At 38.0% G+C, this 12,717-nt stretch overlaps 1 protein-coding gene across 5 annotated transcripts in view; it reads right to left on the bottom strand.

Annotated features, from left to right (window-relative positions):
- USH2A (usherin) overlaps window positions 1–12,717 on the bottom strand; it is an 848,241-nt gene that overhangs the window by 354,267 nt on the left and 481,257 nt on the right. The window lies entirely within an intron of this gene.

A 12,717-nucleotide genomic window follows, 5' to 3' on the forward strand; every position in this document is an offset into this window, starting at 1 on the left:
ATGCAACGGTGATTTAGAGAAACAAGCATAAGGAGAAGCAATAAATAGCCCAGAAAAAGATACTGTTGTATATAGAAGTTTAAATCTGAAAAATTAGCAAAATGAAGCAGTATGTATTTTTCAACTCTGGATGGTAAAAGCATTTTTTACAATATTTAAACAAGCAAAAATTTAATTATCAAAAATCCAAAATGCTACTTAATAAATCTCACAAACAAATCAGAAAAAAAAATCTGGCTATAATATTTAAAGTTGTAATGACTAATAATTACTATTCTTAATATTTAAACTATTGTAAATATAAAAAATTAAAACTTCTGAAAGCTTCTTAGCTACATATATGAGATACAAATAAGAAAAACAAACAACTAGGTAGCATATGGAAAATGTCTGATCTCAACTGGAATAAAAGAACTGCAAATTAAAGAAACCAATCATTTTTATCTATCAAGTTAGCACAATTACAGACGGATGAACATTTGTACACTTTTAGGGGGCATATGATTTGACGTGATCTTTCCTGAAAGTATTTTGCCAAGGCATTGGAAATGTCTTGAAAATATTTCCAATCTTCAATTAGGGAATTCTTTTTTTAGCTATACATATCTTATTATTATTATTTTTTTTTTTTTGACAGGCAGAGTGGACAGTGAGAGAGAGAGACAGAGAGAAAGGTCTTCCTTTGCCGTTGGTTCACCCTCCAATGGCCACCACAGCCAGTGCGCTGTGACCAGTACATCACGCTGATCAGAAGCCAGGAGCCAGGTGCTTCTCCTGGTCTCCCATGGGGTGCAGGGCCCAGGTACTTGGGCCATCCTCCACTGCACTCCCGGGCCACAGCAGAGAGCTGGCCTGGAAGAGGGGCAACCGGACAGAATCCAGCACCCCGACCAGGACCAGAACCTGGGGTGCCGGCGATGCAGGCAGAGGATTAGGTTATTGAGCTGCAGCGCTGGCCACTGTACATATCTTATAAATATAAATAAGTGTATGTTGGGGCCTGTGTTATGGCGTAGCGGGTTAAGCAGCTGGTATCCAATATTGGCACCCATTTGGGTTCCTGCTACTTCATTTCCAATCCTGCTCCCTGTCAATGTACCAGAGAAAGCAGTGGAGGATGACTCAAGTGCTTGGGCCCCTGCACCCATGAAAGACATTCATCAGAATCTGTTGGCTCCTGGCTTCGGACCAGCCCAGCCCTGGCCATGGGGGCAATTTGGAGAGTTAACCAGTGGATGGAAGATTTCTCTCTGTGTGTCTCCCTACATCTTTCTGTAACTCTAACTTTGAAATAAAGTAAATAAATCTTTTTTTAAAAAGTATATGTTAATAATATTCTTTCTCAGTGTAAAACTAATACAACTAAGTATGCAACAAAAAGGGAATAGTTAATACATTTTGGTGTATCCATGTGATGGTATATTGCATGCTTATTAAAAAAGCTTTTTATGTCTGATTTCTTTCTGGTATGAAACCTAGTTATGAAACATAATGTTGAATGTTTACATGTATAAATATAGCATGATCTAATACACTATACAGGCATATACCAATGTATACATATATGTATATTTTCATAAAAAAGAGAAATGTCAAAATGAATATGACATACATTTATAATTGGTATCTTTTAACAAAAATATCTTTGAAAGAAAAAAAAAAACTCCAACCAAAGCCTACAGGTAATCAATGTAAATAATAATATCTATTTGTGTAACAATTGAAAAGGTAGTAACAATTCTTGGGAGTTATTTGAATTCCATGCCAAAGTTTTAAAATAACCAGCTGGAATCTCCATGAAGTAGCTCCTGCCTAAATTTCCAGTCTCAACCTTCACCATTCTCTACTTCATTCACTCAGTATGAGACACACTGAGCTTCTCTGATTTCCTCAGATCTAACCAAGTTTACTCTGCTCGCATCCTGCACAAATGCCATTTCTTCTGGGATCCGCTTCCCTTTCTTCTTTGGACTGGCACCTAGTCATCTGTTCTGGTTACCCAAGTGTCATTGCTTGAACACGTCTTTCCTGACCACCCAGTTTATACTACGTTCCTTATTATGCAGTATTTGAGGCTGTACTTTTAATCTTTATTAACATTTGAAATTTGAAATTTTCATGTGATTATTTGGTTAATTTCTGTCTCCCCCATAAACCGCAATTTCTTTCAGTGCAGACAGCTTGTTTCCTTAGTTCTCCACTGTGCTCCTAACACCTATCATTTCATTTTCTCTATGAAACAAACTAAAGACATGCCTGTTGCATGTACATATGAATGAGTGAATTTACATATATCTAAATGTAATTGGTGATTTCAGATTTCTGCTTCTCAGGTATAAAACTTCAACAAATCCCAAACGTATATGACTAGGAAAAAACCATCAAAATTATTTGCAAGCCCATTTACAAATAAAAAAAGTCCAAATTCTCTGAAAAGTATATAATACTTTTTTTCCTTAATAGTCTGCTAGTCTTTAGATTCTAAAGTAATTGAGTAAAGTAACTCACTGATCATAAGGACTTCACACAAAACGTGGGGAATGCTAGTTCAAAGTGGTCTATTTTTAGTATACAGAATGATGTTCTTAGGTGACGTAGGGGGTTGGAACTTAAGGTCTGTGATGCCCATAGCTCTACACAATGGTGAGGATCCAATGGCGAGGTCTGTCCTCAGTCCCTCACGAGAATTCAGAAATGATGGAAAGAACCTCCCTGCACATCTTAGAGCCTGCAGAAGAACATGGGCCCCTGATGGCCAGGTGTTCTCTGTTTTCCTATGACACCTCTTCCTTCATCTCCCTCTAACACCAATTCATGGCTGACCCTTATCCAGTGAAAATCTCCTCATGCAAAATTCAAATAAGTTGATATAATGGTTATAGTTTCAGCCTGTAAATATCTAAAAACTGACTCCCATGTTGCTATTTATTCAACAAACAGCAAACCCTGACCATGAGAAAGCAGGCAAAAACCAGGCTGGATTTCCCAATGTCCACTTCGTCATGTGTGTACCAGAAACCCCAAGATAGCCCATGGAGAGAGTACGGAGATGGCCTGGGCAATTTCAGATGCTTCACATACTTTCCCTTTCGCAAAGGCGATTTTATTTTAAAAATTATTTAAAGCTTCCAAAGACTCTCTGTAGAGTCTGAGATATGAACACAGAGGGTTGGAGACATCTACAATCCTGCCTCTCCCCTGCTCGGCGGTTGCATGCCCTGACTCAGTGTGCAGCTCAGGCTTACGATTTGCATTTCATCATTACGTTGTCGCCTCAACACACACAACAGTCTACAGTATGCACTTGTTCATTATGTCAAGAAAATAGCCAATTAGATATCAGACACAAATTCAATAAGCTGCTGTGTGAATGTTGAGAACAGATGAGTTCTTAAATAAGTTTGATAAATTAAGGCTTAAGTCCATTCTTGTGGAAGAATATGTCCTAATTATACATTTCTATAGCTTTATTAGCCATGACATGATATACAATCAGAAGTGTCAATATATTTAGTGGCTATATATTCTATAGCCAAATGTTTGAAATGACACATATTTTATTACTGCCTATTCATATTTTCACCGACATCATGGCAATAATTTCTAATCCAGATCAAACTTCTAAAAAAATCTCATGTAATGTTATTTATGCTTCCAGATGTGTTGAGATTTGATGCAAAGGTATAATACTTGTAATGTCTTCATTTCCTTTTTTGTATAAGAGATATTTGCTTCCAAAAAAATGGGGGTTGGGGAATAATTTTCTCTACTTTGCCTATATGCTCACTGCTTTTCAGATCACACTTGCTTTAAACTTGAGAATGATTTTCCATACTCATCAATTAATATCTCTCATGCTGTTTTGGAAGCAACATCTGCAAAGGTGGGGAGTGAGACCCATGGCTATTGTTCTGAACCCGAAGATTGCCTTACTGTGATCCTCATGTAATTTTTTAAAATAAACTATAAGGGATGGGGCCGGCACTGTGGCGCAGTGCATTAAGGCCCTGGCCTGAAGCGCCCGCAACCCATATGGGTGCTGGTTCTAGTTCCAGCTGCTCCTCTTCTGATCAAGCTCTCTGCTATGGCCTGGGATAGCAGTAGAAGATGGCCCAAGTCCTTGGGCCCCTGCACCCTTATGGGAGTCCTGGAAGAAGCTCCTGGCTCCTGGCTTTGGATCAGCGCAGCTCTGGCCGTTGCAGCCATCTGGGTAGTGAGCCCGCAGATGGAAGACCCCTCTCTCTCTGCCTCTACATCTTTCTGTAAATCTGTCTTTCAAATAAATAAAATAAATCTTTAAAAAGAAAAAACTATAAGGGCAACAAGTGAACAGGGCTGGAGCTGTGGTGTAGCGGGTAAAGCCACCACCTGCAGTGCTGGCACCACAAATGGGTGCCAGTTCAACCCCGGCTGCTTCACTTCTGATCCAGTGCTGTGCTATGGCCTAAGAAAGCAGCAGAAGATGGTCCAGATGCTTGGGCCCCTGCACCCTCCTGGGAGAACAGGAAGAAGCTCCTGGCTCCTGGCTTCTGATTGGATCAGCTCCAGCTATTGCAGCCATTAGGGAATGAACCAGTGGATGGAAGACCTCTGTCTCTATCTCTGACTCTCTGTAACTCTGCCTTTCAATAAATAAATAAATTATAAAAAAATGTATGTTAAAAAGTAGTACAATATCTTTACTGTGTAAGTGGTTGGTGAATATTTATGTATGAAAGACTGTCACCTGCCGATTTTTTGACTTTGAGTTTTAATGTGCATACCTTGGGTTTTTAAGATGGGATAGAGCTGTACTGTCACTGACTTTTCCTTCTAAAGCCATGTACCCTTAAATCAGGATGAATGGCTCTAGAAGGGCGTGGACCAAGGAGAAGCCGCCCTCCGCTGCCGCCACAAGATGGGCATCACACTCCTCGGTCTCCACCGCTCCTGGCTTCAGCCTACCAAAAGCACTTCATCAGATCTCAGCCGCACGCGCACTCCTGCTGCCTGACCCTCTCACTCATTACGGCGAAATGAATTCAAATTGCCTGAAAAGAAGCTGCCTCTTTTATCTTCCCGCTGACTGACAAGCAACTACAAAGTTCTCCGACGGGATTCCAAGTTACAAGCTGTACTGCATCACCGGAACAATTCCCCGACTGGCGGGTTTCCCCAGAGGGCAGCGTGTCAGATATACTGCACACCTTGCAAGCGCAGCTCTGAAAGTGTACATCTCCCTCCACACTAAAACAGGCAGCGGGGACCATAAAACAAAGCTGTCCCTCTCCTCACAGCATTAGCCTTCCTGCACACTCCCCACGTATCATTATTCTCTTTACCTCCCCAAGAAAACAAATGCTTCTGCATCTCCTAGTTTTTATAAAACACAGTTTACTCTGGCAGGAAATGCATGCAGAGCCTCGGCTTGTCTACAAAGGTCTCTGCATTTCTCCAGATAACCTTGAAGGATGGACTGCATTTTTTAAAAAAGATTTTAAGAGGTTTATAGCATTTGACAATACCTACACCTTCTTGAGTATCCTAACTCCTGCAGAAAGAAAGCCTATTGGAGGTGCTTAAGGTTAAGGTAGTTAAAGACAGGCACTCCTCTAGTTTTAATTCAGCAATGCTTTCTTCACTGATGCAGTTCCAGCTCTCCTTCCGTTTCTTTTATTTCTAGATGGGAATTGCCAAGGGACAAACAACGGAGGACGGACTCCAATTACACAAGAAGAAAAACAATGCTCAGAGAATGGGGGTGGGGAACCGTCACATCTGAGCTCTATTTTTCTACTTTGAAAAATCCTATTCTGTCATTAAAGTACCCTACCGCTTCTAGAATTTACCATCCTGGTGAAAATTCCATGTCCCTGCTCCCTATCTATAACCTCAAAAAAAAAAAAAAAAAAAAATCCCAATTGCCCTGCTCCTCAGTACTTCCCTAACAGCATCCTTATGTCTTGCTATAAGCAGTCTTTTATTTTTCTGATCATGCCCATTCAGTTTCCTTGTCTGCTTTGCACCAGCCAAGGGAGTTTGTGTTTGTTTGATGACCTAGCAACTGCTATGCAGCAAAATGCAGGTAAAACACGAGCAGAGGTCGGTGCTGTGATGCAGTGGGTAAAGCTAGCATATGGACAGCTTTACCCATAAAGCCCATATGGGCACAGGTTAGAATACTGGCTGCTCCACTTCTGATCCAGCTCTCTGCTATGGCATGGGAAAGTAGTTGAAGATGGTACAAGTGGGAGGAGACCCGGAAGAAGCTCTTGGCTCCTGGCTTCGGATCGGCCTAGTTCTGGCCACTGAGGCCATCTGGGGAATGAACCAGCGGATAGAAGATCTCTCTCTCTCTCTCTCTCTGCTTCTCTGCAACTCTGCCTTTCAAATAAATAAATAATAAATAAAATAAAATGAAAAAAAAAAAACCTTTCCATGGAAAAATTTCCAATAGTGAAAAAAAAATTCCAAAAGAAAAAGGCCTCAACCAATTAAACACAACAACAAACACCCAAAAACCCAAACCCTCAACAAGTTAGGCTTTTCCTTAAACAAATAAAGAAAAAGTCATAAAAAAACGAGCAATAAGGAAACACTGCACAGGTCACTGAAAGCGTTTTCCTGGATAATCACTGAAATTTCTAAAAGGCTCTTCCGTGGCTCTGCTGGACAGGTTGTCTCACACTCTCCTCTCCCAGCCCTTCTTTCAAGCCAGAACCGCCGCGATCCCTCCAAACAACATCACTCGGGAATCACCTGTGTTTACCACCATGTTTTGAAAAAATTCAATGAAACAAAACCAGATACTATTGTAGAAGATTTAAAAACTGAGTTCATAAAAAAGGAAGAATGGGAAGATGCGCCATTCCTAATATGACCCCTCAGAGATAAAATCGATACTTTTTTCAAATTTCTATTTGCCCTTTCAAAAATAGTCTTGAAAATTGTCTACGTTTGTTTTAGGTTTTTGATTTTTTTTTTTTTAGGACCATCAGGTCTTGGAACAAGGCAGGCATCTGATTAATGCTAATTTCACCACTTGTTCCCTTTCTTTCTTTCTCCCCCCTTCCCTGTTCTTTCCTTTCACCTGCCCTTCGAAAAGATTCATTCCTGGCTGTTGGCATCCACTCCGGGGGGAAGAAGTCACCTAAACCTATTTCTTAGATCTCTATGATTAGGATGGAACACTTTCAGATATCCACAAAATGATTCGTTCTCCCCAGTAGGAATTTATCCACCTGCTTTTTGTTTTTATTAAAATAGCAGTTTCTGCTGCTGATGCTGGAAGATCATTTTCGTTTACCCTGTTTTGTGTTTTTTTTTTCCTCAGTAATCTGCATTCTTTCTTTCTCAAATAAGTATCTTTATTCTGAGTCACAACACAAAATAGGGGATTAGGAGAAAGAGGCATTTGAAGAGAAAAACTAAGCTGCAATCCAGTTTTCAGAGCAGGTGAGAGCTAACAGTGCACAAAGGATTCAGCAATTAGCACACCCTGGTGCTTTGCCTTAGATACTCAGACACAAAACAATCTGTCATGTTATCAAGCAACGAGATCACTTCCCGATTCATTCAAAAGGAAGGATAATGAAGAATTGAACAATTCACAGAGGACTGCGCAATAACTGCTGAAGAAAAAAGCTGGCTATGGGTACTAGGACATAGTATTGCCTGCTAAGAATAGCATCACTGTGGGGATCTAAAAGAAGTCTGGCAGCAAAGAGGCTGCCATTTGTAAAAACATATATATTCTATAGGATTTCAGTATTTCCTTCTTGTCTTCATAAAGGCATTTTTTATTTTCCTTCTTGACAATTACATGTTTTTTTTTTTAATACTTGTAGTTGAGACTGCTTTTACAATTTTATAAAATAATTACATAACCCTAAATTTTCATCACACATTATTTTTATCTACTGGTTAAATAAGTGAAAAAAGTATTTACAATTTTAAAACACATGTCATATAAGCAAGGTTTTTATTGCTATGATGAAAAGTATTTTAGCTTTTTATTCCTACATTAACATGTCTGTCATTAAAAAATATTCAATACATTTTGTAAGGAATTAGTAAGACTTGTTACCAAGGGTTTACACTGTTAGCTCATTCATATATGTGAAGAGAAAAGAATACTGAAGATGCCATGAACTGAGCACAGGGAGCTGGCTATTCACCTATGCAAGGTGAGTGAAACACTCTTGAGAGTCACTGGGTAAAACACTTATTCCAGGTCAGTAAATGGCACCCCTAGACCCCAGAAATATTAATTTACATATGTTTATCACCACTGAATGGATGATTCAAATCAGTTAGAATCCCAGAGAGCTAAGTACTACTCCTAAATTCATGGTGGAGGTGAGCATAACAGGTTACAGTATATGCCAGTGTGGGTTGGGAAGTCTGTTAATTTTTGCCATTCATGTGTGTTCGTGCTTGCTTCATCATTATTCATTATGTTTTATATATCTCAGTTATTGTAATCTATAATTTAAAAAGGGGTAAGTCTAGTTTTTCCAAAATCTTTCCCCAGTCAGCTCAATTTTACTTGTCTATCAACACCAGGTTTCTTCCTGCCTCACACACTCAAGAAAGACTTGCCAAGTGTTGCCTATCTTTTGTTTGCAAGTTCTATAAGGGCACAGATCCTTTGGGTCCAACCTTTGGGGCCATTTCTATACCCCAGATTGGGTTTATTAAAAACCATATGACAGTCTAATTAATCAGGTTATGATTTTCCACCTGGTAAAATTTCTGTACCTTAAGGAAAATGACAACAAATCCTAGTAACATAATAATCACGAGTGTTTGTAGTGGTTAGGTGAATACACATATAGAAACATGAAATTATGGCTTTCTGAAGACAGGTACCTAAGAGTGATGTTCATTTATTATTTGAAAAAGTAGCTCTTCTCAGGTAATTATTACTATAAAATATATATTTTATAATGATCTTAAATTACAACTAATTATGTCAATGAATAAACTTAATGAAAATGTCTAAGATCTATATGAAGAAAACTTTAAACTCTTGAGACCGAGAAGATAAATAGAAAGTGTGATCATATTGCTGATTAGAAAAGTCCAATATCATAAAAATATTAATTTTAAGTTACCTATAAATTCAGTTCCACACTTATATAAACTAGTATCAGGACTTCTGGGGGGAATTTGAAATGTATGACCATTACTAAAAAGAAAATCAATGAGAAAGAATAGGTAGCAAACTTTCATGAATATAATGAGGGAGATAAGACATACCAGATGTTAAAATATATCCTACAGCTTTAATAATGAAAATACCCAACACTGTAAATAAAACTACAGAGCTATCCCAATATTTATGAAGGTAGAAATTTATTTTTAAAGATATTAGTGCAAAATAACATGGATTATTTAATAATTGGTTTTCAGACAATGAGATATTTTCTGGGGAAAAATGGGGTTTTCTTCCTAAATTACTTATGATAGTATATATCCCAAATGGATTGGACATAATTCTACTGGAATAATAAACCATTAAAGTGCTGGACAAAATAATAACAAAGGGAAAAATTGCTGTTCATCAAACACATTTTCATAATTTATATATACATATAAAGAGCTCCAAAAGCTCATTTGAAATGTAGTGAAAAAGACAGAAAGAATTCATAAAAAAAGAAATACCAACTGATTGAAAACATATCAAAATATGGTCAAACTCCTAATAAGAGAAATATATACTCAACATACTTTGAGATATATTTTTAGTATAGCAAATTGGCAAAGTTTGACAACACATTCAGATGACAATGTTATCAAGACACACATACTGCCATACTCCTCCAAGTAGACTAAAACTGGTTTGGAGTAAAATTTGATGGTCTTCTAAAGTTAAAAATTAATATTTACTTTGACCCAGCAGTACATTACAAAGAATTTATCACGCAAATATATTTGCAAAAGTAACAAGTATAAAATATGCATTTATTAAGGCATTCTTTGAAATAACAAAAGACTGGAAATAACTTGAATATATATTAATAGTGAACTGGTTAAACTGATAATGATATCACCTGTACATCTAAGATATTATGAAGCTATATAAAGAATGAGCTCTGTATGTATCAAAATGACAAAGTCACTGAAATTATTAAGTTTAAAAAAGCATGGGGCAAAACAGTATGTCATTTATGTTAAATGCTGTATGTGTGGGAAGAAGGATAAGTATATTTGTGAATATTTATATGTATTGGCTTATAAATTTCTAGAAGGATATAAGAAATTGAGCATACTAATACCTTCTGAGAGTATAGAACTGCTTATTGTTTTTAACATTTTAAATTTCAATTCATGGAAATATAATATCTAATCCACAGGAAATCACTTTAAGAAAACCACATCTTGATTTGTGCTACTTCGCTTGCTGTTACAAAACCTGACGCTGACTTTGTAAAGTGTTTAGAGCAGGATCTGAGTTGACTTGTAGAACAGGGGGCCTGTGGGACTGCCTTTCAGAGACAGCCCCATATCCTGCCCTGTAAAATTGTGACCCAGCTGCAAGCATATTTATTTTGAAGCAAAGCTTGCTTCCTTCCAGCTGAATTTTCCAATCTTATAAATTCTAACCACCACCTCTTTAGCAGCCATCACAGGAAAGGATGAAATACAGTTATTCATTATGTCAAGGAAATAACCAATTAGCCATTAGACAATTCAATAAGCTTTGTATAAATCTAGTGAACAGATGATAACTTAAATAAGTTTGATGAATTAATGTTTAATTCGTTTCTTGTAGAGCTACATGGACCTCCCTACCCTCAGTGTAAATGTCACCCCGCTGCTGATGGGTGACAGAACAAGACACTGTTCGAAATCCTTTCACTTAACAGTGATTGCGAGAGTCCTGGCGATGGTGAACCAATGAAATGCATTTCCTGGGGCCCATCCCAAGATGATCCTTTCGCTTCCACCCTCGCCCCCTTCTCATCCCAGAGTTCAATGCACACCGCCAAACTCCTTAAGTCAAATCTTGTAATTGCTTCCAATTTGTCTGTTTTGCTTTTGGCAATTAACACACTGAAATGTTATCATGAAGGAGTTCATCTCATTTATAAGACCAGGTTTTCCCTCCACTAAAATATGCAGGCACTCTGTTCTTTATTACCAGCAGGAGATAAATGGCTGGTTTTCGTTGCTGAAGAATATATAATGGTTAAAAAGTCACTTTTTTCCTCCAGCTCTACATAAATCACAGAACTAGTCAATATTTAATAATGCTTGCCTTGGTCTGGAGTCCCTTGATCACCCCTGTCATGTGTAATAGCTCCCTCACCGATATCTTTGACATAAAAGCCCAGCTTTACTGCAATACTAACATGTAGAGGGTCATTACGGATCGACATTTACCTTAATCTGTGACTGCCAACCATGAACCGATAAATTCCAGCAGATTCCACTGGGAGAAATCAGTAAACTTCTCAGTGGAAAGAACTGAAGGAAAATTCTGCCGAGAACAGAATACATTTTCTACAAGGGCTGCTCTGCAAATGGGTTCTGACTTTTGAAAGTTCTCTTGCTGCGTAGCTTTGCAACATTTAATACCGTTTTGATGGTTTGAGAGACGGGATGACAACCGAAGATGACATGACTTAGAAGGCAAGCAGAAATTTTCTCTGCAAAAACAATGCAAGATTAAACACAAGGGGGAATATAGCTCTTGCATTATTCACCCAGCTGCCTTGGCGGAAATAGCTGGGCTGTCATGGGTCCGGCCTAAATGTTGCTTCTTTTTTCAAATCGATCATCACTCCTTCACCTCATAATCTTACAAGTGCTTCACAGCAGAATACATCACAGCCCTGATTGCATACAAAAGAGACCCTCCAGTCTTTGAAAGCATCGGCTCCAGCTCTGACACGCGCTCCGCCGATGGGCCACGCACTTGCCAATGCAAGCACAAACAGTAACACCCTCTCCAAACTGAGAAAAGTCTGCCTTCTCCCTTCCTCACCTGCTTTCATGCTTCTAGGATTTTATTAACTTTTAGGAATGGTTATCAATAATTCCAAAACTAACTTCTTAAAGTCTGAGGCATCTGATTTTCTCGTTGACAGCATGAGCGACTCTATCCATGATAGGGCATATTTGCTACTAATTTTAAAAAGAAACGCGGAAGACATCTATAAAACTAGAATGACAACTTCTGGAAAATGATCAAAGGAAGCACTAAATAAAAATAAAACTAAAAGATTTCAAGTACTATATATACTTGCATTTTTCTATGGTAGGGTTTGCTTTAAATAGGTACCCTACTATCACAGCACCTGGTATATTGATTCAGAAAGTTTCTGACAACATTTTTACAGAATCTCATGTAATATAACTTAAGTCCCGTTAATTCATTATATAACACACACCAGAATTACTAACTCAGTTTGGAAATATTGAAATGGTCACCCAAAATAGCTTATTTAAGGTAGATGGAAAAGTTAAAGCTCAACTCTGCAGGAATAATGTTTCAACTCTCAATCAGTTTTTAGGAAAAAGGAAGAATATATTGAAGCCCTACCACATCCACTGGGGATATGTTCCAAAACTATGGATGCCTAAAACTAAAAAATTACAGGATCCCACAAATACTGTGCTGTTTTCTATATGTACATCCCTATAATAAAGATCATTTTCTAAAATTAGACATGGTAAAAGGTCAACAACAAGGACTAATATGAGAACAATTACAACAATAGACTGATAAAT

Source organism: Oryctolagus cuniculus, chromosome 13 (genome assembly GCF_964237555.1).
Source record: "Oryctolagus cuniculus chromosome 13, mOryCun1.1, whole genome shotgun sequence".
Taxonomy (NCBI): domain Eukaryota; kingdom Metazoa; phylum Chordata; class Mammalia; order Lagomorpha; family Leporidae; genus Oryctolagus; species Oryctolagus cuniculus.